At 43.3% G+C, this 24,381-nt stretch overlaps 4 non-coding genes across 4 annotated transcripts; 2 read left to right on the plus strand and 2 right to left on the minus strand.

Moving 5' to 3' along the window:
* Positions 1-2,549: 2,549 nt before the first annotated feature.
* Positions 2,550-2,622, plus strand: TRNAM-CAU (transfer RNA methionine (anticodon CAU)). Its single transcript has one exon. It is a non-coding gene; the product is annotated as a tRNA-Met (tRNA).
* Positions 2,623-3,423: 801 nt separating this feature from the next.
* Positions 3,424-3,496, plus strand: TRNAV-CAC (transfer RNA valine (anticodon CAC)). The gene has a single exon. It is a non-coding gene; the product is annotated as a tRNA-Val (tRNA).
* A 3,878-nt stretch (positions 3,497-7,374) lies between these two features.
* On the minus strand, positions 7,375-7,447 carry TRNAV-CAC (transfer RNA valine (anticodon CAC)). The gene has a single exon. It is a non-coding gene; the product is annotated as a tRNA-Val (tRNA).
* Positions 7,448-17,833: 10,386 nt separating this feature from the next.
* TRNAM-CAU (transfer RNA methionine (anticodon CAU)) lies at positions 17,834-17,906 on the minus strand. Its single transcript has one exon. It is a non-coding gene; the product is annotated as a tRNA-Met (tRNA).
* Between the last annotated feature and the right edge of the window lie 6,475 nt (positions 17,907-24,381).

Below are 24,381 nucleotides of genomic sequence, written 5' to 3' on the forward strand. Positions count from 1 at the left end.
ATATATTTTGTGGTGACCACTCCTCTACGCAGTCCAGATACATTTATTGGTGCGAATCATACAAGTTCAGGGTTTTTAAATTATATTGTGGTGACCACTCCTCTACGCAGTCCAGGTACATTTTTTGGTGCGATTAAGACCAGTTGATGGTTTTAATATTATATTGTGGTGACCCACTCCTCTACGCCGTCCAGGTACATTATTCGGTGCGATTCATACCAGTTGATGGTTTTCTTATTATATATATTGTGGTGACCACTTCTCTACGCAGTCCAGATACATTTATTGGTGCGATTCATAAAAGTTCAGGGTTTTTAATTTATATTGTGGTGACCCACTCCTCTATGCAGTCCAGGTACATTATTCGGTGCGATTCATACCAGTTGATGGTTTTCTTATTATGTATATTGTGGTGACCACTCCTCTACGCAGTCCAGATACATTTATTGGTGCGAATCATACAAGTTCAGGGTTTTTAAATTATATTGTGGTGACCACTCCTCTACGCAGTCCAGATACATTTATTGGTGCGATTCATACAAGCTCAGGGTTTTTAAATTATATTGTGGTGACCCACTCCTCTATGCAGTCCAGGTACATTATTCGGTGCGATTCATACCAGTTGATGGTTTTCTTATTATATATATTGTAGTGACCACTTCTCTACGCAGTCCAGGTACATTTTTTGGTGCGATTCAGACCAGTTGATGGTTTTCTTATTATATATTTTGTGGTGACCACTCCTCTACGCAGTCCAGATACATTTATTGGTGCGAATCATACAAGTTCAGGGTTTTTAAATTATATTGTGGTGACCACTCCTCTACGTAGTCCAGGTACATTTTTTGGTGCGATTAAGACCAGTTGATGGTTTTAATATTATATTGTGGTGACCCACTCCTCTACGCCGTCCAGGTACATTATTCGGTGCGATTCATACCAGTTGATGGTTTTCTTATTATATATATTGTGGTGACCACTTCTCTACGCAGTCCAGATACATTTATTGGTGCGATTCATACAAGTTCAGGGTTTTTAATTTATATTGTGGTGACCCACTCCTCTATGCAGTCCAGGTACATTATTCGGTGCGATTCATACCAGTTGATGGTTTTCTTATTATGTATATTGTGGTGACCACTCCTCTACGCAGTCCAGATACATTTATTGGTGCGAATCATACAAGTTCAGGGTTTTTAAATTATATTGTGGTGACCACTCCTCTACGCAGTCCAGATACATTTATTGGTGCGATTCATACAAGCTCAGGGTTTTTAAATTATATTGTGGTGACCCACTCCTCTATGCAGTCCAGGTACATTATTCGGTGTGATTCATACCAGTTGATGGTTTTCTTATTATATATATTGTAGTGACCACTTCTCTACGCAGTCCAGATATATTTATTGGTGCGAATCATACAAGTTCAGGGTTTTTAAATTATATTGTGGTGACCACTCCTCTACGCAGTCCAAATACATTTATTGGTGCGATTAATACAAGTTCAGGGTTTTTAAATTATATTGTGGTGACCCACTCCTCTATGCAGTCCAGGTACATTTTTTGGTGCGATTCAGACCAGTTGATGGTTTTCTTATTATATATTTTGTGGTGACCACTCCTCTACGCAGTCCAGATACATTTATTGGTGCGACTCATACAAGTTCAGGGTTTTTAAATTATATTGTGGTGACCACTCCTCTACGCAGTCCAGGTACATTTTTTGGTGCGATTAAGACCAGTTGATGGTTTTATTATTATATTGTGGGGACCACTCCACTACGCAGTCCAGAAAGATACCTCGTTGCAACGTTTTGGACTATCAACTATATTGTGAGGTGTTCAGAATACACTGTAAATTAGTGGAAATGCTTGTTATTGAATGTTATTGAGGTTAATAATAGCATAGGAGTGAAAATAAGCCCAAAAACTTGATTTTTTAACTTTTTATGCTTTTTTCAAAAAAAATCCGAATCCAAAACCTTAAATCTGAACCAAAACCTTTCGGCAGGTGTTTTGCGAAACAAATCCGAACCCAAAACATCACGAAAATCCGAATCCAAAACATAAAAGACGAGATACCAAAAGTCGCCAGTGCTCATCCCTACTTCATTCATGATTCAACAATCTTTTCCATACGCCTCCTGTATATCTTAGCAATAGCTCCTGTCGGGCACCTAACCTCTCTATGTCTTTCAGGAACAAGTCCCAGGGATGATGTCAATGAGGTTTCAGGGAGAGATAGAAAGGGGCATTGCTTCCCAGCTTCTATATTGAATGCTGTGCGGAAGCGATTTATCTGCCAGGAACCACTCATCATTGTTCTTGGCCATGACACAGGGATCTGTGACTTGCCGTAACTCCCTGCCTAAAATTAAACAAGACATTACAGTTACATCCTGTAGCCTGAAGGGGTTAATTTTATTAATTAACCATAGAGCAACAGCGAAACATAACTATAATTTACAAAGCATCTTCTTATAAATTAGTTACTAAGTAAGAGACAATTGAAGAACATTATTCAGCGTTAATTCCAAAACAGTGTAGCTGCCTCGTTAGCGCAGTAGGTAGCACGTCAGTCTCATAATCTGAAGGTCGTGAGTTCGATCCTCACATGGGGCAACCTGTCTTTTTCTCACCCCTCTCTATGTTCTTTCTATGTTGTCAAACCAGCCATATTGCTCTGAGACGACTTAGAGGTTGCACTGACAGCCCAAGGTTCCAGTGAGTAGGCAAAAACTGATTCATATGGCTATTGCCCTCCTAATCACTTGAACCTGATGCTCAGTGGGATTGCTGTGTTCAAAATGTGTAAGTGTCTGGGCACTTCCGCAAAAAGTGATGGGAGACACTTAGTTGAGTGTAGTGTATTCCTTCACACGTAGGGATCTACTTATAGTGCAATTGATCTTGTAACTATACAAGGTCTCCAACGTAATAATAATAAAAATGTAAAACTTAGATCAAACAAAAAACAAATTTAAAGATAAAAAAAAGATGAAAACGAAATCTGACACTATTCCCTGTCCTTCTCCCCAGCATGAGGAAACCACTTTAATCACTGTGAGACACATGCAAAAAATGTCTGAATGTCACACAAAATGAACGGCACTTCATAATTTAGGAAATTATACCAACACCCAAATATAGTACACTTATGTGGTGTGATGAGACACAAGGTGGGAAAGGACTGTCTCTGGATTCTGATTTTACTAAGAAACCACCCATCCAAGATGGACCCCTAATGAAGGACTAGGGAACAGGGACCCTGGGTACATCGATATGGGTAGGATAACACCCTCAGACAGTCAGTGTAAATAATCACATTTTTTTTATCAAGTTGAGTCCAGATAGAGATCACTAAATGTCAGAAAGGATCACTCTCTATTACAGTGTCAGAGGTCAGGACAGGTCACAGCTGGTGTTTCTGTAGTGTAGTGGTTATCACATTCGCCTCACACGCAAAAGGTCCCCGGTTCAAAACCGTGCAGAAACAGGCCTTAGTTCTCCTTTTATATAGGACATGTGAGATGTAAAATTGATATAATATCCTGTAAATACTATTTGTATCAACAGGAAGTTTTAATGGCATTGCATCAGTGTTCATTAGGGAAACTAGTGTATTGTAAGGAATAATACAACCCTGTAAGTAGCAAGTTATTTTTGGTACAAAATTTTAACAAGACTAACATAAGCATGCAGGATGTTCGATACTAGAGTAGTGGGATCTATAGGTAGGGCCGTTGCTAGGGTCCTCGGCGCCCTAGGCACAATGTAAAAATCCGCCCCCCCCCCCACGTCTTTCCTTACCTTGGCTCCATAAAGCTGGTCCTCTCTGCCGGGTCCCGTCCCTCACTGACACTGTCGAGCCATGATGATGATGTCACGCCTGACAGTCAGTGAATGGAGGGGAGGAGACAAAGCGCCCCATCAGCTGTTGGAGGGGAGGGTGGCGGTGGTGATCCATAGCCCCTCCCCCTTCCCATGGATCTATTTGAAGTTGTGCGGCGGCCGTGGAAGGTATGCTCAGCAGTCGCCGCACAGTTTTAAACTACACTAATAAATGCTTTTTTATTCTGTGGCGCCCAAAAGAGCCTGGCGCCCTAGGCAACTGCCTAACCTTGCCTAATGGGAGCGCCTGGCCTGTCTGTAGGGGTGAGGGTGTCAGAGTGAAGTTAGCCATGCATTGGGGGCGGGGGAACGTTGTGGGGAGGTGGAGGGGCCCTTGGCCATGACTAGTGAAGAGACAATTGAAGAACATTATTCAGCGTTAATTCCAAACAGTGTTAGGAATTAACGCTGAATAATGTTCTTCAATTGTCTCTTCAATAGTAACTGATTTACAAGAAGATGCTTTGTAAATTATAGTTATGTTTCGCTGTTGCTCTATGGTTAATTAATAAAATTAACCCCTTCAGGCTACAGGATGTAACTGTAATGTCTTGTTTAATTTTAGGCAGGGAGTTACGTCAAGTCCCAGATGCCTGTGTCATGGCCAAGAACAATGATGAGTGGTTCCTGGCAGATAAATCGCTTCCGCACAGCATTCAATATAGAAGCTGGGAAGCAATGCCCCTTTCTATCTCTCCCTGAAACCTCATTGACATCATCCCTGGGACTTGTTCCTGAAAGACTGTGGGGTCTATTTATGACCCTTCGTTTTTTTCTGTAGAAACTTTTAAATCCTCATCACATAGATAAGGCTTGAAAAGTTTCTCATATGTATTAAAAATCAACACAGGAACAGCCGTTCCGAAAAACGGCTGCTCCTGTGAAGTCTTACACTTACCTAACACTGGATTCTTCTCTTTTCCTCCCTCTGCGGTGCCGATCGTCCCTCTTTCAATCCCTGTGCGCATGCGCCGACCCGGTAAACTCGGGCATGCGCACAGAGATCCGTGTCTGCAGGAACCTGAAGCATGTGATGGAGGGATCATGCATTCCCTCCACACATGCGCTGTGCAGCTCTGCTCGTCAGAGTAGCGCTGTTTTCAGTGTAATGTTTCACTTATGTTAATGTACGCCAGCTTCAGATGGCGTACATTAACAAGTAAAAAAAGAGAAATACTTCACCTGCCAGTTTTTAATACATAGCGTTACTGAGCACTCCCCATACATTGTTATGGGGAGTGCTCAGAAAAAATGCTAATGGGTGCAACGCAGCAGATATCTCCGATATCTGCTGCTATGCTAGATTATTACATAAGGATTTTAACGTTAAAGCCCCGAAAACAACATTTTCGGGGCTTTACAAGGGGGAAAAACTTTAATAAATAGACCCCATAGAGAGGTTAGGTGCCCGACAGGAGCTATTGCTAAGATATACAGGAGGTGTATGGAAAAGATTGTTGAATCATGAATGAAGGTGGAGAGATAGATGGTGTTGAACATGTAAGCAAGCAGTGTAGTCAAACAATGGGAACAGCCAGTAGAATACTTGCTTGTATAGGAAGAGGTAAGGCCGTCATCAGAGATCATGGGTCCCAGGACAGATGATTAGAACAGGGCCCCTCCACCTCCCCACAATGTTCCCCCGTTCCCAATGCATGGCTAACTTCACTCTGACATCCTCACCCCTACATATCCCACTACTCTAGTATCGAACATCCTGCATGCTTATGTTTGTCTTGTTAAAATTCTGTACCAAAAATAACTTGCTACTTACAGGGTTGTATTATTCCTTACAATACACTAGTTTCCCTAATGAACACTGATGCAATGCCATTAAAACTTCCTGTTGATACAAATAGTATTTACAGGATATTATATCAATTTTATATCTCACATGTCCTATATAAAAGGAGAACTAAGGCCTGTTTCGAACCGGGGACCTTTCGCGTGTGAGGCAAACATGATAACCACTACACTACAGAAACACCAGCTGTGACATGTCCTGACCTCTGACTGTAATAGAGAGTGATCCTTTCTGAAATTTAGTGATCTCTATCTGGACTCAACTTGATAAAAAAATTTGATTATTTACACTGACTGTCTGAGGGTGTTATCCTACCCATATCGATGTACCCAGGGTCCCTGTTCCCTAGTCCTTGATTAGGGGTCCATCTTGGATGGGTGGTCTCTTAGTAAAATCAGAATCCAGAGACAGTCCTTTCCCACCTTGTGTCTCATCACACCACATAAGTGTACTATATTTGGGTGTTGGTATAATTTCCTAAATTATGGAGTGCCGTTCATTTTGTGTGACATTCAGACATTTTTGCATGTGTCTCACAGTGATTAAAGTGGTTTCCTCATGCTGGGGAGAGGGACAGGGAATAGTGTCAGATTTTGTTTTCATCATTTTTTTATCTTTAGATTTGTTTTTTGTTTGATCTAAGTTTTACTTTTTTGCTATTATGTTGGTACACCAATACATCAATTTTACTTTTGATGTATTGGTGTTAGGGAAGATCTGATCTCAACTAAACCTCCTCTGCACTCTAAGTAGATCCCTATGTATGAAGGAATACACTACACTCAACTAGGTGTCTCCCATCACTTTATGCTGAAGTGCCCAGACACTTACACATTTTGAACACAGCAATCCTATTGAGCATCAGGTTCAAGTGATTAGGAACATTGGGCTGTCAGTGCAACCTCTAAGTCGTCTCAGAGCAATATGGCTGGTTTGACAACATAGAAAGAACATAGAGAGGGGTGAGAAAAAGACAGGCTGCCCCATGTGAGGATCGAACTCACGACCTTCAGATTATGAGACTGCTGCACTAACGAAGCAGCTACACTGTTTGGAATTAATGCTGAATAATGTTCTTCAATTGTCTCTTCACTAGTAACTAATTCACAAGAAGATGCTTTGTAAATTATAGTTATGTTTCGCTGTTGCTCTACGGTTAATTAATAAAATTAACCCCTTCAGGCTACAGGATGTAACTGTAATGTCTTGTTTAATTTTAGGCAGGGAGTTACGGCAAGTCACAGATCCCTGTGTCATGGCCAAGAACAATGATGAGTGGTTTCTGGCAGATAAATCGCTTCCGCACAGCATTCAATATAGAAGCTGGGAAGCAATGCTCCTTTCTATCTCTCCCTGAAACCTCATTGACATCATCCCTGGGACTTGTTCCTGAAAGACATAGAGAGGTTAGGTGCCCGACAGGAGCTATTGCTAAGATATACAGGAGGCGTATGGAAAAGATAGTTGAATCATGAATGAAGGTGGAGAGGTTGATGGTGTTGTACATGTAAGCAAGCAGTGTAGTCAAACAATGGGAACCGCCAGTAGAATACTTGCTTGTATAGGAAGAGGTAAGGCCGTCATCAGAGATCATGGGTCCCAGGACAGATGATTAGAACAGGGCCCCTCTTCCTCAATTTTACATCTCACATGTCCTATATAAAAGGAGAACTAAGGCCTGTTTCTGCCCGGTTTCGAACCGGGGACCTTTCGCGTGTGAGGCGAATGTGATATCCACTACACTACAGAAACACCAGCTGTGACCTGTCCTGACCTCTGACACTGTAATAGAGAGTGATCCTTTCTGACATTTAGTGATCTCTATCTGGACTCAACTTGATAAAAAAATTTGATTATTTTCACTGACTGTCTGAGGGTGTTATCCTACCCATATCGATGTACCCAGGGTCCCTGTTCCCTAGTCCTTCATTAGGGGTCCATCTTGGATGGGTGGTGTTATGTGCGTATTGTCGCTAACCAATAACGATTGTCGAACCTCGATTTGTGTTTCCAAAGCACAAAGATTTATTCGCAATAAGTAGATTAATATGCTCAAGCGAAGTAATAGTAAATACAGCCATTACTTATCGCAGGCGCTCTGGATCCAGTGCAGTCATTCAATCCTGAAGTCTGGGGCAAGATGTCTCTACACTGGATCATAAGCTGCTGGTTATATACACAATCAAATACAGTAATACAATGAAGATTCCTTAGTCTTAAGTAGTTCATAATTCCCTATCATTTATAACTTGCGTATGCAGAGTGAACCAAACAGTAGGATATGTAACGAGGTTCATTATGATACCACTCATGATGTGATTCCTTCAACCTGTTCCGTGTATTTCACTAATATGCATGTAACTCTAATATAACATATAAATACTACTATATTTCGACATAACTGACTATGTGTTGCAACTACCATTAATGTGTACTATTTTATAAGTATGCGTGTTTGTGCGAATGTATGGTAAAAGACCAATTACTGTTGCTGCCACGTGTAGTGGATGCGTACGCCCTTTCACGCCGTAGCGTGCCCTGGTACGTCGATGCGTACCGTACGCATCTTTTCAGACAAAGACAACCAAGTTTGCTAAACTTTAATTGAAATGACTTTATCCAATAAGCTGACTTCGACAGCTCCACCCTTTGATAGTGTACTAAACTATCACCCAATCACCGTTTCAAGTTCAGGTTTATACAATACTTCTTCACAGACCAGAATCTCGGTATCTGGTACCACCCTTTCAGTCTCTTTCTCAGTGTTACTCCTATGAGACCGCTTTCCACACTTCAACACAGTAGGAACACATTTGACAACTAAACCAATTTCTAAGATGACACCCAGTATAAGGAGAAGGAGCTTACCTACACTAGCAACCATTTCCTGTACCCACTCCCCCAGACCGGAGAACCATTTCACAGGGTTCAACCACGAGAGCCAACCCCCCACCTTTTCCCCAACCTTATATAACGAAGAATTATGGCTCTTTCGAAATTCCTATTTCAGCTGCAAAATTTCATCCATCTTCTGGTCTATAACCTCTTTAGGGTCATCCGTATTATTAGTAATGTACGTGCAACATTTGACACCGAACTGGGTGGCCAGTGTCACACAGTACCCACCAGTAATAGAGGTGAGATAATTTAGTACCAGTCTATGTTGCACCAACTCCTTCTTGTACGCTTTTAGCTCCCTTCCAGTATACCTGAAAGTGTCATCATACATCTCGGTGATATTATCTATTAATTTGGCTAGGTCTTTGATATATTTAAAGTTTAACGTTCCTCGAGCGCTCATGGTGAGTTCTAGAGCAACCATAACTTGGAAACCAGCAGTTTCACTAATCAATTTTGTAGCTATGGGTTCCTCACCAGGAATCATATTTCTCTTGCCACGGTGTTCATACTGTGTGTGTATGTATGGTGGTGATGTAGTCTTGTGAATACCAACCATTTCTTCATGAGTAATAGTCATGATTTCAGGAACCAGTTTAGCTAAGAAACACAAGCCTTTGGAACTCGGAGTCACCCAGGAATAAGCTTTCCTCCCACAAACAAAATACACATCATCAGGGAGAACATAAGGAGCAGTATGCCCATGGATTATATCACACAGAGTTTTGACAAAACTACCCATGCCTAGTGTCTCCATTTGTTCTAGACACGTGTCGGCATTAATGACATTTTTACATTTATCTGTAGAGACTTTTCCAATGGATACCTTCTTATGTTTGGTTATATGCCCTAATTTGTGACTTCCATCGACATTCCTGCCTAGTAGTGACCTTGTGAGTCTCCCTCTAAAATGAGTGTGGCGAGCCATTGTCTGATCTGATAGGTCAGCCTCCCAATTCTCCAGGCACTTTGCATGAGATATATTTAGGCACAGCAAAGATCTGCCTATGGAGTATTGTCGAAGCGTCAGACTAGGGGACCTAGTGTTATTGTACCTCCCGTCTATGGGCCTCCCACCCCTCAATTCGAGTACTTCAGATATGTTTAGAGGGAATGGCACTAGTCCTATATTATGCTGCCCTTGCGGCACGTGAGAGCACACCCAACACTCGGTTTGGTTTAGCACCTTACCCACCAGGGAGTGATAATCCTCCAAAGGATGCCCGCCTATATTCAGAGTACTGGGGGACTGGCATCGTTGGATGTATCTCTCTTCAACTAGGGAGTTGCAGAACTTGCAGATACAATACTCATCAGACAATAGCCCCTCACACTGCCTCCGAGTTCCTGAGCTAGCAGACCTTTTCATAACCCCTGGACCAAGTTTGATAATGGGCTGCTCTGAGTATCCTATTAACTTTCCTTCGGCCTCTATTTCATCCGTATCACTCCCAGAACTCTCCTCCGTCCTCCATCCTCCTTCACAAAAATAGAATGTCCTAGAAAGAGTAAAAACAAGGAAAATCCTGGAACAAAAGAAAAACAAAAACCGCCACTTCATCGCTGGAAAGATAGTTCTGAGGCAACGTCTCTGGTTCAGGTGTCTCGACTGCAGGCTTTAGGTCTCCCGGAACAGGCTCACAGGTGACAGCTCTGTGTCGTCGGTCTTAGTTTTATCTTGCACTTTCTCCGAATTATGGACTCTCCTGCAGTCAATATCATGACAGTTAGTTTCTGGCATACCAGGTGACAGCATTTTTAGTTTTTGTTGTTGTTGTTTTAGCTGTCTGCTCATTCTTATAAGATATTGTACAGTCACTTCATTATTACACTTCAAGTTGTCTTGTGGACTCAAGATCAAATGAGGCTGTCGTCCGAACAGTATCTCAAAGGGGGACAGATTAAGAGGAGGTCTAGGAGTGGTTCGAATGCTATGGAGGACCAACGGCAAAGCCGCAGGCCATGCCAACCCAGTTTCAGCCATTATCTTACTAAGCTTGTTCTTTATAGTACCGTTTACTATCTCCACCTTACCACTGGTTTGTAAGGGGTGTGAAGTCTGCTACCGATTCCCATGAGTTTACACATATTTTGGAAGATATCACCAGTAAAATGGGTACCCCTATCACTTTCCATGATTCTAGGGATACCGAACCCACACACAAAGTCTTGTACAATTTTCTTTGCAGTGAACACAGCAGTATTAGTGGCTGCCGGATATGCTTCTACCCAACCGGAAAACACATCAATACACACTAACACATACTTTAAATTCCTGCACGGTGGTAATTGGATATAGTCAATTTGTATTACCTGAAAAGGTCCGTCTGTAGAAGGGATGTGGGATGGCTCAGTTGGAATAGTTTTCCCAACATTTTTCCTCAAACAAGTAAGACATGACATTGCTTTCTTACCTGCCTGAGAGGAAAATCCGGGAGCACACCAGTATGCTCTCACCAGTTTGCACATACCTTCTTTACCCAGGTGAGTCAGACCATGTGCTGCTTCAGCCAGGCTTGGATAGTATGTTTGGGGAGCTACATGCTTACCTTGTCCATCCCTCCAGAGTCCTGAGGACTCTTGACCACATCCCTTCGCCTTCCAGACCGCCTTTTCCTGCAGGGAACACAAATCTTGCATTTCAATTAATTTCTGCATGTCTAATGCCTGAAAAACCATCATAGTCTCGGTCGATACAGTCATAGGTTGCCCTGCTGCCCATTTAGCAGCTTCGTCTGCCCTGTTGTTGCCCAATGACACTGGGTCTTCTTCAAAGGTATGGGCTTTGCACTTTATGACGGCTACTGTTCTGGGTAACTGTATCGCTGTCAGAAGTCCTTTTATGTGTTGTGAGTGTGCCACTGGTGTACCTGCTGCTGTCGTAAAGTTTCAAAGACGCCAAAGGGCCCCAAAATCGTGCACTACCCCGAAGGCGTACCTAGAGTCAGTATATATATATTGGCTGATTTACCCTCTGCCAATTCACATGCTCTCCTTAGTGCTACTAGTTCCGCCACCTGGGCTGAGTGAGGTGGGCCAAGGGGTTCAGCTTCTACCACATCCTGATCGTCTACAACAGCGTAACCAGTACATAGCTCTCCTTTCTCTGTCTGTCTATGGCAACTTCCGTCTGTATAAAACGTAAAATCTACATTTTCTAAGGGGGTGTCACGTATGTCGGGCCTTGCAGTAAAGGTCTGATTCAGGTGTTGCGTACAATCATGCGTGTCAGTATTCTTGCCTAACTCATCATCAACCAGGGTCTCCTCACCTCCCACCCTTTGTGTCTCTAGAGACACATACGGAAGGTATGTAGCTGGATTTAAGGTGCTACATCGTTTGATGGTGATGTTTGAGGGTGCCATCAGGGCTAGTTCCCACTTTGTGAATCTAGCTGAAGAAACATGTCTGGTTTAGGCTGAATTTAACAGAGCTGATACAGCATGGGGTGTATAGATAGTTGAATTATGTCCTAATACTACGTCCTCGCTCTTACTCACCAGAAGAGCCGTTGCTGCTACACTTCTGAGGCATGTTGGGAGTGATCTTGCCACATTGTCTAATTGTGCACTGTAGTATGCTACCGGTCTGCTAGCGTCACCATGTTTCTGTGCGAGGACACCTGCTGCACAACCATCAGCTTCTGTACAAAATAGCTCAAAAGGCTTTTCATAATCAGGTATTCCCAATGCAGGTGCTCTAGTCAGACTATCTTTAAGATTAAAGAACGCTTGCTCTGACTCTTCTGTGTGTACAACACGTTCTGGTTTTGAGGAAGAGACTAGCTCCTGCAATGGTAATGCCAGAATAGAAAAACCTGGGATCCAGGATCTACAGTATCCACACATCCCCAAGAAAGTACGAATCTGCTTCTGGCTCTGCGGCAGAGTCGTGTGTTGTATGGCCTCAATTCTGTCGGTTGTCAGGTGTCTTAGCCCCTTAGTGAGGCAGTGTCCTAAGTATTTGACCTTAGTCTGACATGGCTGTAATTTATCCTTTGCCACCTTGTGCCCTGTTTGTGAAAGATGAAGCAACAACAATTTAGTATCATGTAAACATGACATAAAATAATCAGAGCACAGCAACAAATCGTCCACATATTGAATTAGAACAGACCCATTGTGGGGTTGAAAGGATTGCAAACAGTCATGTAAGGCTTGGGAGAAAATACTGGGGCTGTCAATGAACCCCTGGGGTAGTCTGGTCCATGTGTATTGCACTCCCCTGTAGGAGAATGCAAAAAGGTATTGGCAGTCAGGGTGAAGAGGGACTGAGAAGAAAGCAAAACATAGATCAATGACAGTAAAATGACTGGCAGACGGTGGAATCTGCATGAGGATGACAGCTGGATTCGACACTACGGGGAATTGGCTCTCAACAACTTTAATAATTCCCCTTAAGTCCTGGACTAATCTATAGCCCCTCCCCCCATTCTTCTTCACAGGGAAAATGGGACTATTTACTCTACTGGCTGTACGAATTAAAATCCCTTGTTGTAACAGCCTCTCAATAACAGGATATACCCCTAGTTCCACCTCCGGTTTTAATGGATACTGTGGGATTTTTGGAGCTATCCTACCATTTTTTAGATTGACCATGACAGGGGCTATGTTTGCCATCAGTCCAGTGTCCTGTCCATCTCTGGTCCATAGGGAACCTGGTATTTCCAGCAACATCCCCTTTACTTGAGATGGACTTTGTTCTATAACAGGAGAGTGTAACATTAACCTTTGAGGGGTGTCCAATATATCCTGTACCTCATGTGCGACCTTCTCCGGTATATCTAAGAACACACCATCAGAAGTACAGTATATGACACATCCCATTTTACATAACAAGTCTCTCCCTAGCAAGTTAGTAGGAGCCGCTGCAGCCAAGAGAAACAAATGCTTAGTATGCAGAGGCCCGATAGTAACTTCAGCGGGTTTAGTTAGAGGATAATGTAACACTTTTCCCGTTATCCCCATAGCTGGAATGGTTTTACTGGTTACCTGTAGATTGAAAGGAGAGATTATCACAGATCGGGCCGCCCCTGTATCTACAAGAAAAGTTTGTTTCCTACCAGCTATGTCAACTATCATTTTTGGTTCTTCACTCTGACTCTCAGTTAACCTCACTGGCTGTAGACTACAGGTATGACCTGACCCCTAGCGCTGACTATTGATTTCCTGCGCAGCATTTGCTGCTGTAATAAGCGCGGGTAAATGTGAGTCTTCTAGTCTATGTGAATCCCTCCTTGGAGGATATCTATGTGACCCTTCATTAGGATTATACCTTCCCTTTGTACAATCTTTTCTCATATGTCCTTCTTCTTTGCAATTGTAACATCTGAACATTCTGCGTTTCCCGTTATGTGGGTTATATGCTGGTGGTCGTGTATGCATTTCCCCTAATGCCTGTATACTCACCGTCATCAACTTGTCACTCTTTTCTTCCCTTTTCCTAAAGATATTTTTGTCATGTTCCACAGCAACTTCTCTAAGAGAATCTACCGTGCTGCCTCTCCAACCAGGGGTTGAGGTTTGTACTCTTGTTTTTAGATTTTCCTTTAAACCATCCATCAGCACTGTTACCGCTACTTCCCTATGATGTGGGTTCTCCCTTATATCTGATACCCCCGTAAACTGTGTCATTGATGCAAGATCTCTACCAAAATAATCCACTGCAGTTTCACTGTCTTTTTGTTTTATGGTGAAAATCTTACTCCAATTTACCACTACTGGAAAATATATGGCTAAGTGTTTGACAATTCTTTCTATATTCTTTTGATTAATCTCATCAGTCAAGGTGTCATCTTCCTCCAACAAACAATCTTCAATAAATTTTTGTATGTTAGTATTGGGAGGAAGACACGCCCTCAACACTACACGCCAATCCTTATTGGTTGGTTCGTGGGCATTTCCTAAGTCTTTAACAAATTTCTGACATTTAGCTAACTCCTTTCTAGGATCTGGGAATTCAGTTATAATGGAACGTAATTCTGATCTAGTCCAGGGACAATGCATTGTAACATTTCTTAAAGGAACTACACCATCCTTATCCGGTTTCCCATTGGGAACTGATATTGTGCGGACTGGGAACGCACCCTCTGGTACACTGACTTCAGGGGACACTACAGGATTTGCTGGTTCTAGATTTAGAACGCTTTCACTCCTAGTGATCACGCTACTCTCACCTATCTTAGCCATTTTCTCATACTTGCGCTGAGCCTCTAGTACACTAACAGCATGGGCAATGGCCGAAATCACAGTGGGTTCATCTTCATTTTCAGATACACTTGATTTAAACTGGCTTAAAACAGGATACAACTTAGCAATTTTTTTCTTTTCAGTTTTAACAACGGCTGTACTTACCCCTCCCGCCACATAAGGTGGCAGGGGCGCACTTGCGCTGAGTTTGCCACGCTTCTCAACGGTTACATCCGCCTTGCCCGCGCTTTTCGCCACTCCTACTTCCGGTTTGCATTCGCTGCTCTGCCACGTGTTACCTTCCATTTGCCACAATTTTAAACAATCATTATGTTTATTCCTCACTTTTGTTGAGGTAATCAACCATACTTTATCTTTTACAGTATTTAGTACCTCTGCATTAAAACTCCCTATTGTTGGGAAAGGCCTATCACAACCTTTGGTCATCTTGACCCACGTGTCGCGATACGCAGTTGCGTATGCACCATATTTCTTACACATGAGAAATCTCGCTAAACCAATAGGACCTTCCTTAGGCAGTACCTTGGCCTTCTCTAGCGTTTGCTTAGCACCCATATTGAACAATAGGGTCCCAGAAATATCACAATATCCTGCCACAAAATAGGGTTCCAGAAATAACACAATATGCAGCCACTAATTTTCAACACTACCGCTAGAGATATTTTACCAGCCTGTGGACGTATTTGCTACAAGCCGCGTCCACTCGCTTCCTCTTGTATTAAACAAGGACCCCTAATACAGAAATATCAATGCGGATTAAAGGGTTATCAGCTTCCTGATCACCCCTGACTCTCCAACAAAATCTGTTGAGTTTATTACAACTGGTAGCATCCGGTAAAGTCAATTACCAGCCTTACCAACGTAATTCCTCCCCGTTACTCCCAAGTCACAATCACGGCTTTCCTTGCCGTGAGGTGCAATCGCAACGCTTAAAGCTAATCCGTAAGCGATGCGATTACCCTTGGGTGCACGTCGCGAAAACTTATTCAGTTTCCGCCCCCCGGTATACCTGCCTTGTATACCGTACACCAGTTGGGCACCTGCCTCGTCAAACAGCAATTGACACTCTATTTTGCAATAGATAAAACCTTAGTGTATTTAAAGTCAACAAATCACACGACATACACCTTTTCTGCGCAGAAAATAAAAGAATTTCCAACAATAGTAATAATGTCCCAGAGGTTTTCACAAGTAATTATATTATGCACATATAATAACTATCAAGACGATTGTTTAACCACGTGGCAAATCTACCGGAAGTTCGCGTACGCACAGCAGGAAATACACATACGCTAAGCAATGCAATACAGTTAAAACGCACAATGACAGAAAAAAGAAACAGTTTTCTCTTTTGTCCCTAGGTTCTAGTTAGCGTGCCCTAGATAATGCAAAACGGACATTCGGTTTCGCAAACACAGAGTAAAATTCAGGTTTTGAACACAATGCATTCTTACCCGTTTATGACGCGTCTCCACCCTTTGTTGAGGAACCAAAATCCGTTGGTCTTGCGTATCATCGGCAACGAAACCTCTAAAGCTCAAGAGCCCCCAAATTGTTATGTGCGTATTGTCGCTAACCAATAACGATTGTCGAACCTCGATTTGTGTTTCCAAAGCACAAAGATTTATTCGCAATAAGTAGAATAATATGCTCAAGCCAAGTAATAGTAAATACAGCCGTTACTTATCGCAGGCGCTCTGGATCCAGTGCAGTCATTCACTCCTGAAGTCTGGGGACAAGATGTCTCTACACTGGATCACAAGCTGCTGCTTATATACACAATCAAATACAGTAATACAATGAAGATGGTATAGCTTGCATCTATTGGTCCAGGTCTCAGGAATGTCCAAGGGGTTGTCAATCATTGGCTGGTTCATCCTAAGGAATCCAAAGGAGGGGTCACCTCTCCAGGGGGTATGCTCGGCTCTTCCCGCCAAGATTCCTTAGTCTTAAGTAGTTCATAATTCCCTATCATTCATAACTTGCGTATGCACTCTGCGATTCCCTCGCAGAGTGAACCAAACAGTAGGATATGTAACGAGGTTCATTATGATACCACTCATTATGTGATTCCTTCAACCTGTTCCGTGTATTTCACTAATATGCATGTAACTCTAATATAACATATAAATACTACTATATTTCGACATAACTGACTATGTGTTGCAACTACCATTAATGTGTACTATTTTATAAGTATGCGTGTTTGTGTGAATGTATGGTAAAAGACCAATTACTGTTGCTGCCACGTGTAGTGGATGTGTACGCCCTTTCACGCCGTAGCGTGCCCTGGTGCGTCGATGCGTACTGTACGCATCTTTTCAGACAAAGACAACCAAGTTTGCTAGACTTTAATTTAAATGACTTTATCCGATATGCTGACTTCGACAGTGGTCTCTTAGTAAAATCAGAATCCAGAGACAGTCCTTTCCCACCTTGTGTCTCATCACACCACATAAGTGTACTATATTTGGGTGTTGGTATAATTTCCTAAATTATGGAGTGCCGTTTATTTTGTGTGACATTCAGACAATTTTGCATGTGTCTCACAGTGATTAAAGTGGTTTCCTCATGCTGGGGAGAAGGACAGGGAATAGTGTCAGATTTCGTTTTCATAATTTTTTTATCTTTAAATTTGTTTTTTGTTTGATCTAAGTTTTACTTTTTTGCTATTACGTTGGAGACCTTGTATAGTTACAAGATCAATTTTACTTTTGATGTATTGGTGTTAGGGAAGATCTGATCTCAACTAAACCTCCTCTGCACTATAAATAGATCCCTACGTATAAAGGAATACACTACACTCAACTAGGCGTCTCCCATCACTTTATGCTGAAGTGCCCAGACACTTACACATTTTGAACACAGCAATCCTATTGAGCATCAGGTTCAAGTGATTAGGAGGGCAATAGCCATATGAATCAGTTCTTGCCCACTCACTGGAACCTTGGGCTGTCAGTGCAACCTCTAAGTCGTCTCAGAGCAATATGGCTGGTTTGACAACATAGAAAGAGGTGAGAAAAAGACAGGTTGCCCCATGTGAGGATCAAACTCATGACCTTCAGATTATGAGACTGATGTGCTACCTACTGCGCTAACGAGGCAGCTAGACTGTTTGGAATTAACGCTGAATAATGTTCTTCAATTGTCTCTTCACTAGTAACTAATTTACAAGAAGATGCTTTGTAAATTATAGTTATGTTTCGCTGTTGCTCTACGGTTAATTAATTAAATTAACCCCTTCAGGCTACAGGATGTAACTGTAATGTCTTGTTTAATTTTAGGCAGGGAGTTACGGCAAGTCACAGATCCCTGTGTCATGGCCAAGAACAATGATGAGTGGTTCCTGGCAGATAAATCGCTTCCGCACAGCATTCAATATAGAAGCTGGGAAGCAATGCCCCTTTCTATCTCTCCCTGAAACCTCATTGACATCATCCCTGGGACTTGTTCCTGAAAGACATAGAGAGGTTAGGTGCCCGACAGGAGCTATTGCTAAGATATACAGGAGACGTATGGAAAAGATTGTTGAATCATGAATGAAGGTGGAGAGATAGATGGTGTTGTACATGTAAGCAAGCAGTGTAGTCAAACAATGGGAACAGCCAGTAGAATACTTGCTTGTATAGGAAGAGGTAAGGCCGTCATCAGAGATCATGGGTCCCAGGACAGATGATTTGAACAGGGCCCCTCCACCTCCCCACAATGTTCCCCCGTCCTCAATGCATGGCTAACTTCACTCTGACACCCTCACCCCTACAGATCCCACTACTCTAGTATCGAACATCCTGCATGCTTATGTTTGTCTTGTTAAAATTCTGTACCAAAAATAACTTGCTACTTACAGGGGTGTATTATTCCTTATGTAACCCATGGGGATGCTGCAATTGGACTTGAGCACCCAGGAGCTAATAATCACAATTGCATCAGTAAGAAAAAAGATGGATATAGCTATTTACCAGTCCAGGAGGAGGAACTACATCTCCCAGAATGGTATTATGAAAGGGGGCGGAGCCTAAGAAGGCTCAGAAACCAGAGGGAGAGAGAGAGAGGAGCATCCTGGGTGAGACTGAGCTGTGTGACCAGTCCAGATAGGTGACCCTAGGCAGAGGGGCACTGGATTGGTGGTCTGAGCAGAAAGTACAGACATTCTGCAGAGATATCAGAGCTCAGTGGAGTCCTGAACAGAACCTGCTGGAAGTCACAGTGTGAAGCTGTAGGAGGAGGTTTGCATGCACCTCTGAAGAAGGATATTTTACAAGTCAGCCATTTTGGAGATAATCAAGTTCAGACCTGTGACACACACTGGTGCAGATAAGTAACTGGTTATTTTTACCTATCTGTTATTATTCAAGTGGGGTTTGGACTATATCTGGCCACAAGGGCTGAAGAGTTTAGGGATAGATGGGTGGGCAGGTAAAATTGCAACAAGTGTTTTTTTAATCAGCATTTGTGGAACTACAAGTCCCAGAATACAAATAAGAAATGATTTTACAGTTGTTGTGTTGAAGTCGTATAATTGGATGAACGAAAGTATATTGGTTTAATATTGGTTTGCCGTGTGTATTGCGAAGCGTACGCCACGTAACACGTGGCGTGATGCGATCGCACGGTAAAATACGCATGCACACACAAGCATTACAACATTTAGTTATTTATACAATTCATATTGGTTCCATTACACTGTAATTTATGAGCAGATAGCATTTGGTTTATTATTAGTTTATATAATATGATTATATATACATTTTAGTGTTATTAAAGGTTTAGGTTATAGGAAAGGTGTCATGCCTGATATCATATTGAAGCCCTAATCATCAGCAGCTGTCCGGTGCAGTCGGCGAAAAGATCGCACATTGCATACTTTAGTTATTGATATTAGGGAATAAACCTTTGTATGATGCTGACTATGAAAGGAGCAGACCCCCTGGAGAGACGACCCCCTCCTTTGGATTCCTTAGATTGAATCAGCCTATGAACTGTTTACCCTGAAGCCACCCTGTGCCTGGACCTATGGAAGCAAGCTACGTCATCTCTATTGTTCACAATGAAACACTGACTGTATATATTAGCTGCATCCACCACCAGGGTCAGTCAACTCTGACCACAGTTATCTAACAGATACACTGTTCCATTGGGACCCATGGAAGCGCAGCGTTTGCAGCGGTATGTATGTATGTAACTTTTGGTATTGGCTGTGCTGTACTGTACTTTATCACAATATAATAATGTATTGAATTGTTGATTATTTACATCTGCTAAAATAAACCACCATGTGCTTTGGAAACACATACAATTGATTGGGCAATGCTTATTTTAAAACGATAGAATTACTTTAATAGTTGCTACAGGAGGGTTTGCATACTGTGACTGCTGTACCTCACTGCAAGTGATTTAAAGACATCTAAAAGCTGCAATCTGGACACATGATGCTTCCATGCCATGCAGCATCCATACAGAAGGGCCCCAACTTGCAGTGCACTGCTCCATTGGCAGTACATTGTAGAGCTATAAGGAAAATATATATACATTCACCCGCAAGATATTCCCAGTATACCAAACTATATTTTTCTATAAAATTACAAAGCTGCATTTAGTGGTTCCATTTCAATAAATGTGCCGGGATGGCTTTTGCAGCACACAGTTTGTCACAGAGTGTTAATACTGGGCAGGGGGTTTCCCGAATCTCCCCCTGGTGTATCTTTTGAACACACCGCAGAAGAGAAAGCAGCGATTCGGGTGGAGGCACTGAAAATCAAGTTCCGAGGTGAGAAGCATCTGCTTTGTTCAATATATATACACCCTCACAATGCTTAATACAGAAGGGGGTGTTACAGTGGAGGCACTGATGAGATCCTGAAGACACACTCAGTGAAACCCATCAGCACAGACGTCATGGATAATCTAAGAGAAGAAGTGTTTCTGTGGTGTGAACAGCAGACTGTGGCCCCAACTCGATGTTTAGGGATCTATGGTGACTTTCAGGGAGTGACAGATCAGGAAGTCCTGCATATGCTCCACAAGATTTATGGGGTAGAGCATCCTAAAATCCTTGGATGGAAAGATAGAGATGTGGATAAGACCAGTCTGATCCTATGCGAGACGCAAGCAGAATTTAATAGAGATTTTCTTCCCTCTGTTGTTTCTGGGCCACAAAAACAAAAATGGCACATTGTGATTCCATTGAAGCCAAAACAGCTAGCCACAGCACCTCTTAACGCTGAACTTCCGGATGGAGATATTAACAGACAAGTATTCCCTCAGGCCAGGGAAGAGAATTCTCAGTTACCCTCCAGTACTAGGAAAGCTGATGAGGCTCAAAGCGAACTGTTCCTCACTGCTGTACAGAAACTGGTAGAGCAGTTAGAAAAGTCACAGCATGAAGGGGACTACAGAAGGCTCCGACTTTTCTCAGGAATAAAACCAGTCCCTGCTGGAGAAGAAACTTACGAGGCATGGAAAGAGATGGCTTCCCAATACCTGGAGGAATGGCATTGCTCCGAATCCTATAAGAGACAGCGGATCGTTGAAAGCCTGCGAGGTCCCGCTGGAGAACTAATCCAAGCCGTACGGAGAAATGACCCCCAAGCCACTGCGCAACACTACTTAGCGACTCTAGATCAGGAATATGGAATGGAAGAGGATGCTATAGATCTTCTCTATCAGCTACACCACACCTATCAGGAGTCAGGGGAGACATTGTCCAGTTATATCTATCGGCTGGACATGCTGATCCACCTTATTGTGTCAAAGAAAGGAATACCCCTAGCAGACGTAGATGACAGGCGTATGCATCAGTTGTTACGGGGAGCTCTGTCCCTTGACCCAGTAGCGATGAAGATAAGAAATGCTCATCTGGGACAAACATCACTTACTTTTCTTCAGTTGATACAGGATGTTAAACTAGAGGAAGCTATAGTTAAGTCCCGAGAGAGGGTGAACAAGAAAGTCAAGGTCGTACAGTCAAAGCTTGAGGCTGACATTCCCAGCACTGAGTTAATGAAGATTGTGGAGAAACAAGGTGAACAGATTGCTCAGTTGTTGGAGATTCAGAAGCAGATTCAAGCACAGATGCTGAAAAACCACACTACCGAGCAACTGCACCCGAACATCCGCACCCGACAAGTTCTCAAAGCTAGCACGACTCAGAAGCAGAGCAATTGTTTCACTTGTGGAGAAGTTGGGCATTTCGCTAGACAATGTCCTCAGAGGAAGAGAAGAAAGGTGGTCACCCACACCACCCCACAGGGATGGGAAGCTTTCAGGAAACTGAAAGGGAGGACCATTAACCGCCACACTAGCCCTCTAAAGAAAGCTGACACTAACACTGTGGGGAACTCTCACCTGGGATATAGTCATTTGCGCAAAGGATTGCTGGGACCCACTCCTCACGTGCCTGCATGCCTAAATGGAAGACCTTGTATAGCCTTGCTAGATAGTGGTTCACAGGTGTCCATTATGTTCGAGAAGTGGTACCGAGAGAATCTATCTGACTTGCCCATCAAGCCATTGTGTGGACTGACCATCTGGGGTCTGAGCGACAAGAATTATCCCTACCTTGGGTACATCACTGTACCTTTGAAGTTCCCACGGGAAGTAGCTGGAATAGAAGAATAGGTGAAGGTGGTTGCCATGTCTGTCCTGAGGCCGAAGGAGAACCTCGAGATGTCCCAGTGATTATTGGAACTAACTCCCACTTGTTCGAGATACCGGCCAACTGGTGCCAAGAGGTGGGAGGAACAAGTTATAGTAAAACACTTAAGATTCATCCTATGTGTCTGGCTGCTTATAAGAAGAAAGAGGGAAAGATTTCTCCGAAAGAAACCACTTTACAACTAGGAAGTTTTGATCAATGCTTTAATGGTAGTGATGCTGGTCAAGAAGACCGACACTGGCTAGTTATGCAAATGCTACAAAGAGAGGCTGCCTTCTCTTTGGGGGACTGGGATTTAGGCCTAGCGACAGAGGTGGAGCACCACATAAGGCTAACGGACGACAGGCCTTTCCGAGAACGGTCAAGACGCCTAGCCCCTGCTGATTTAGATGATATTCAGGAACATTTAAGGGAGATGCTAGAGAATGATGTGATTGAGAAATCTGAGAGCCCCTATGCTTCTCCTATTGTGCTGGCTAGAAAGAAGACGGGAAAAATACGGATGTGCGTGGACTACCGGACATTAAACAAGCGCATTATTCCTGATCAGTACACTGTCCCTAAGATAGACGAAGCCCTTGATTGTCTTTAGGGAAGCAAGTGGTTTTCTGTGCTAGACCTACGCATTGGGTACTATCAGATATTGATGAGTCAGAAGGATGCTGAGAAAACCGCCTTCATCTGCCCGGTTGGATTCTTTCAGTTCAAAAGATTGCCACAAGGATTATCAAGGGCTCCAGCCACTTTCCAAAGATGCATGGACGATGTTGTGGGTGACATGAATTTCAGGGAAGTGCTGGTATACTTGGATGATTTGATAGTATTTGGCCGAACACTGAATGACCACAACGAAAGACTCCTCAAGGTATTGGATCGCTTAATAAAGAAAAGATTGAAGTTGTCCCTTGACAAGTGTAGCTTCTGTAAAACCCAGGTCAAGTATGTGGGATATGTTGTGGATCGGGAAGGAATTTCTACAGATTCAGCGAAGATAGAAGCGGTGAAAGAATGGCCTCGACCAACAATACTGAATGAATTTGTTAGGAACCCCGCTAGTCGGCACAACACAACCCGGAGTCTACTCTACCAGTCAGGTATTCACTGGAGCCCCTGATGGTGGGGACAGACTGGGCTGCAGACTGGCAGAGGGTCATGAAGTGTGCACCGGCTAGGGAGAACCCAAGCCAGCGGAGTGGAGTCCAAGCAGAGGTCAGAGGCCGGCAGCAGACAACGGTATCAAGGAACAAGCTGAGGTCAGAGGTCACAAGCAGACAGGGAGGTAAGTATTCAAGCCAAAGCTCAGGGTCACGAGATTCACAAGCGGGGTCCAAATTCAAGCCAAGGGTCATACACGGGTAAGCAGTAACAGGGTCCAATAGACAGGAACAAGCAGGGAGCAGGCTAGCAGACTGGATACAGAACTATAACCGGCAGTGAGGCTGCAGACCTCACTGCCTTAAGTACATGGTTAGACCAATCAGAGCCTAGCTCTGTAACCACACACAGGTCCCTGTTAATTAATTAAATCAACACCTAAATAGCCTCCAGGCTATAACATAACCTTGCGCATGCGCCCGGCTGTCCCCTGTTGCTGGGACGCAGCGCTATACTATGAGGCGTCCGGCCGTTGTCTTGACAACGGTCGGCGTTGCAAGGGAAGTGACGTCCCGGTCGTCATGGTGATGGCCGGGACGCTGGGGCAGACAGGAAGCGAGCCGCGGCGGCTGTGAGAACCGCCGCGGCCTGTGACATTACCCCCCCCCCCTTGAGGAGGGGTCGAGGGACCCCGACATCCAGGTTTCCCAGGGAATTTCTTAAAAAATTCCTTCAAATGCTTTGAAGCGTGCAGTCGTCTTCGCGGGACCCAGGACCGCTCCTCTAATCCGCGATTCTTCCACTGCACTAGGAAGTGCACCTGACCCTGC

Source organism: Mixophyes fleayi (genome assembly GCF_038048845.1).
Source record: "Mixophyes fleayi isolate aMixFle1 chromosome 4 unlocalized genomic scaffold, aMixFle1.hap1 SUPER_4_unloc_1, whole genome shotgun sequence".
NCBI classification, from domain to species: Eukaryota; Metazoa; Chordata; class Amphibia; order Anura; family Limnodynastidae; genus Mixophyes; species Mixophyes fleayi.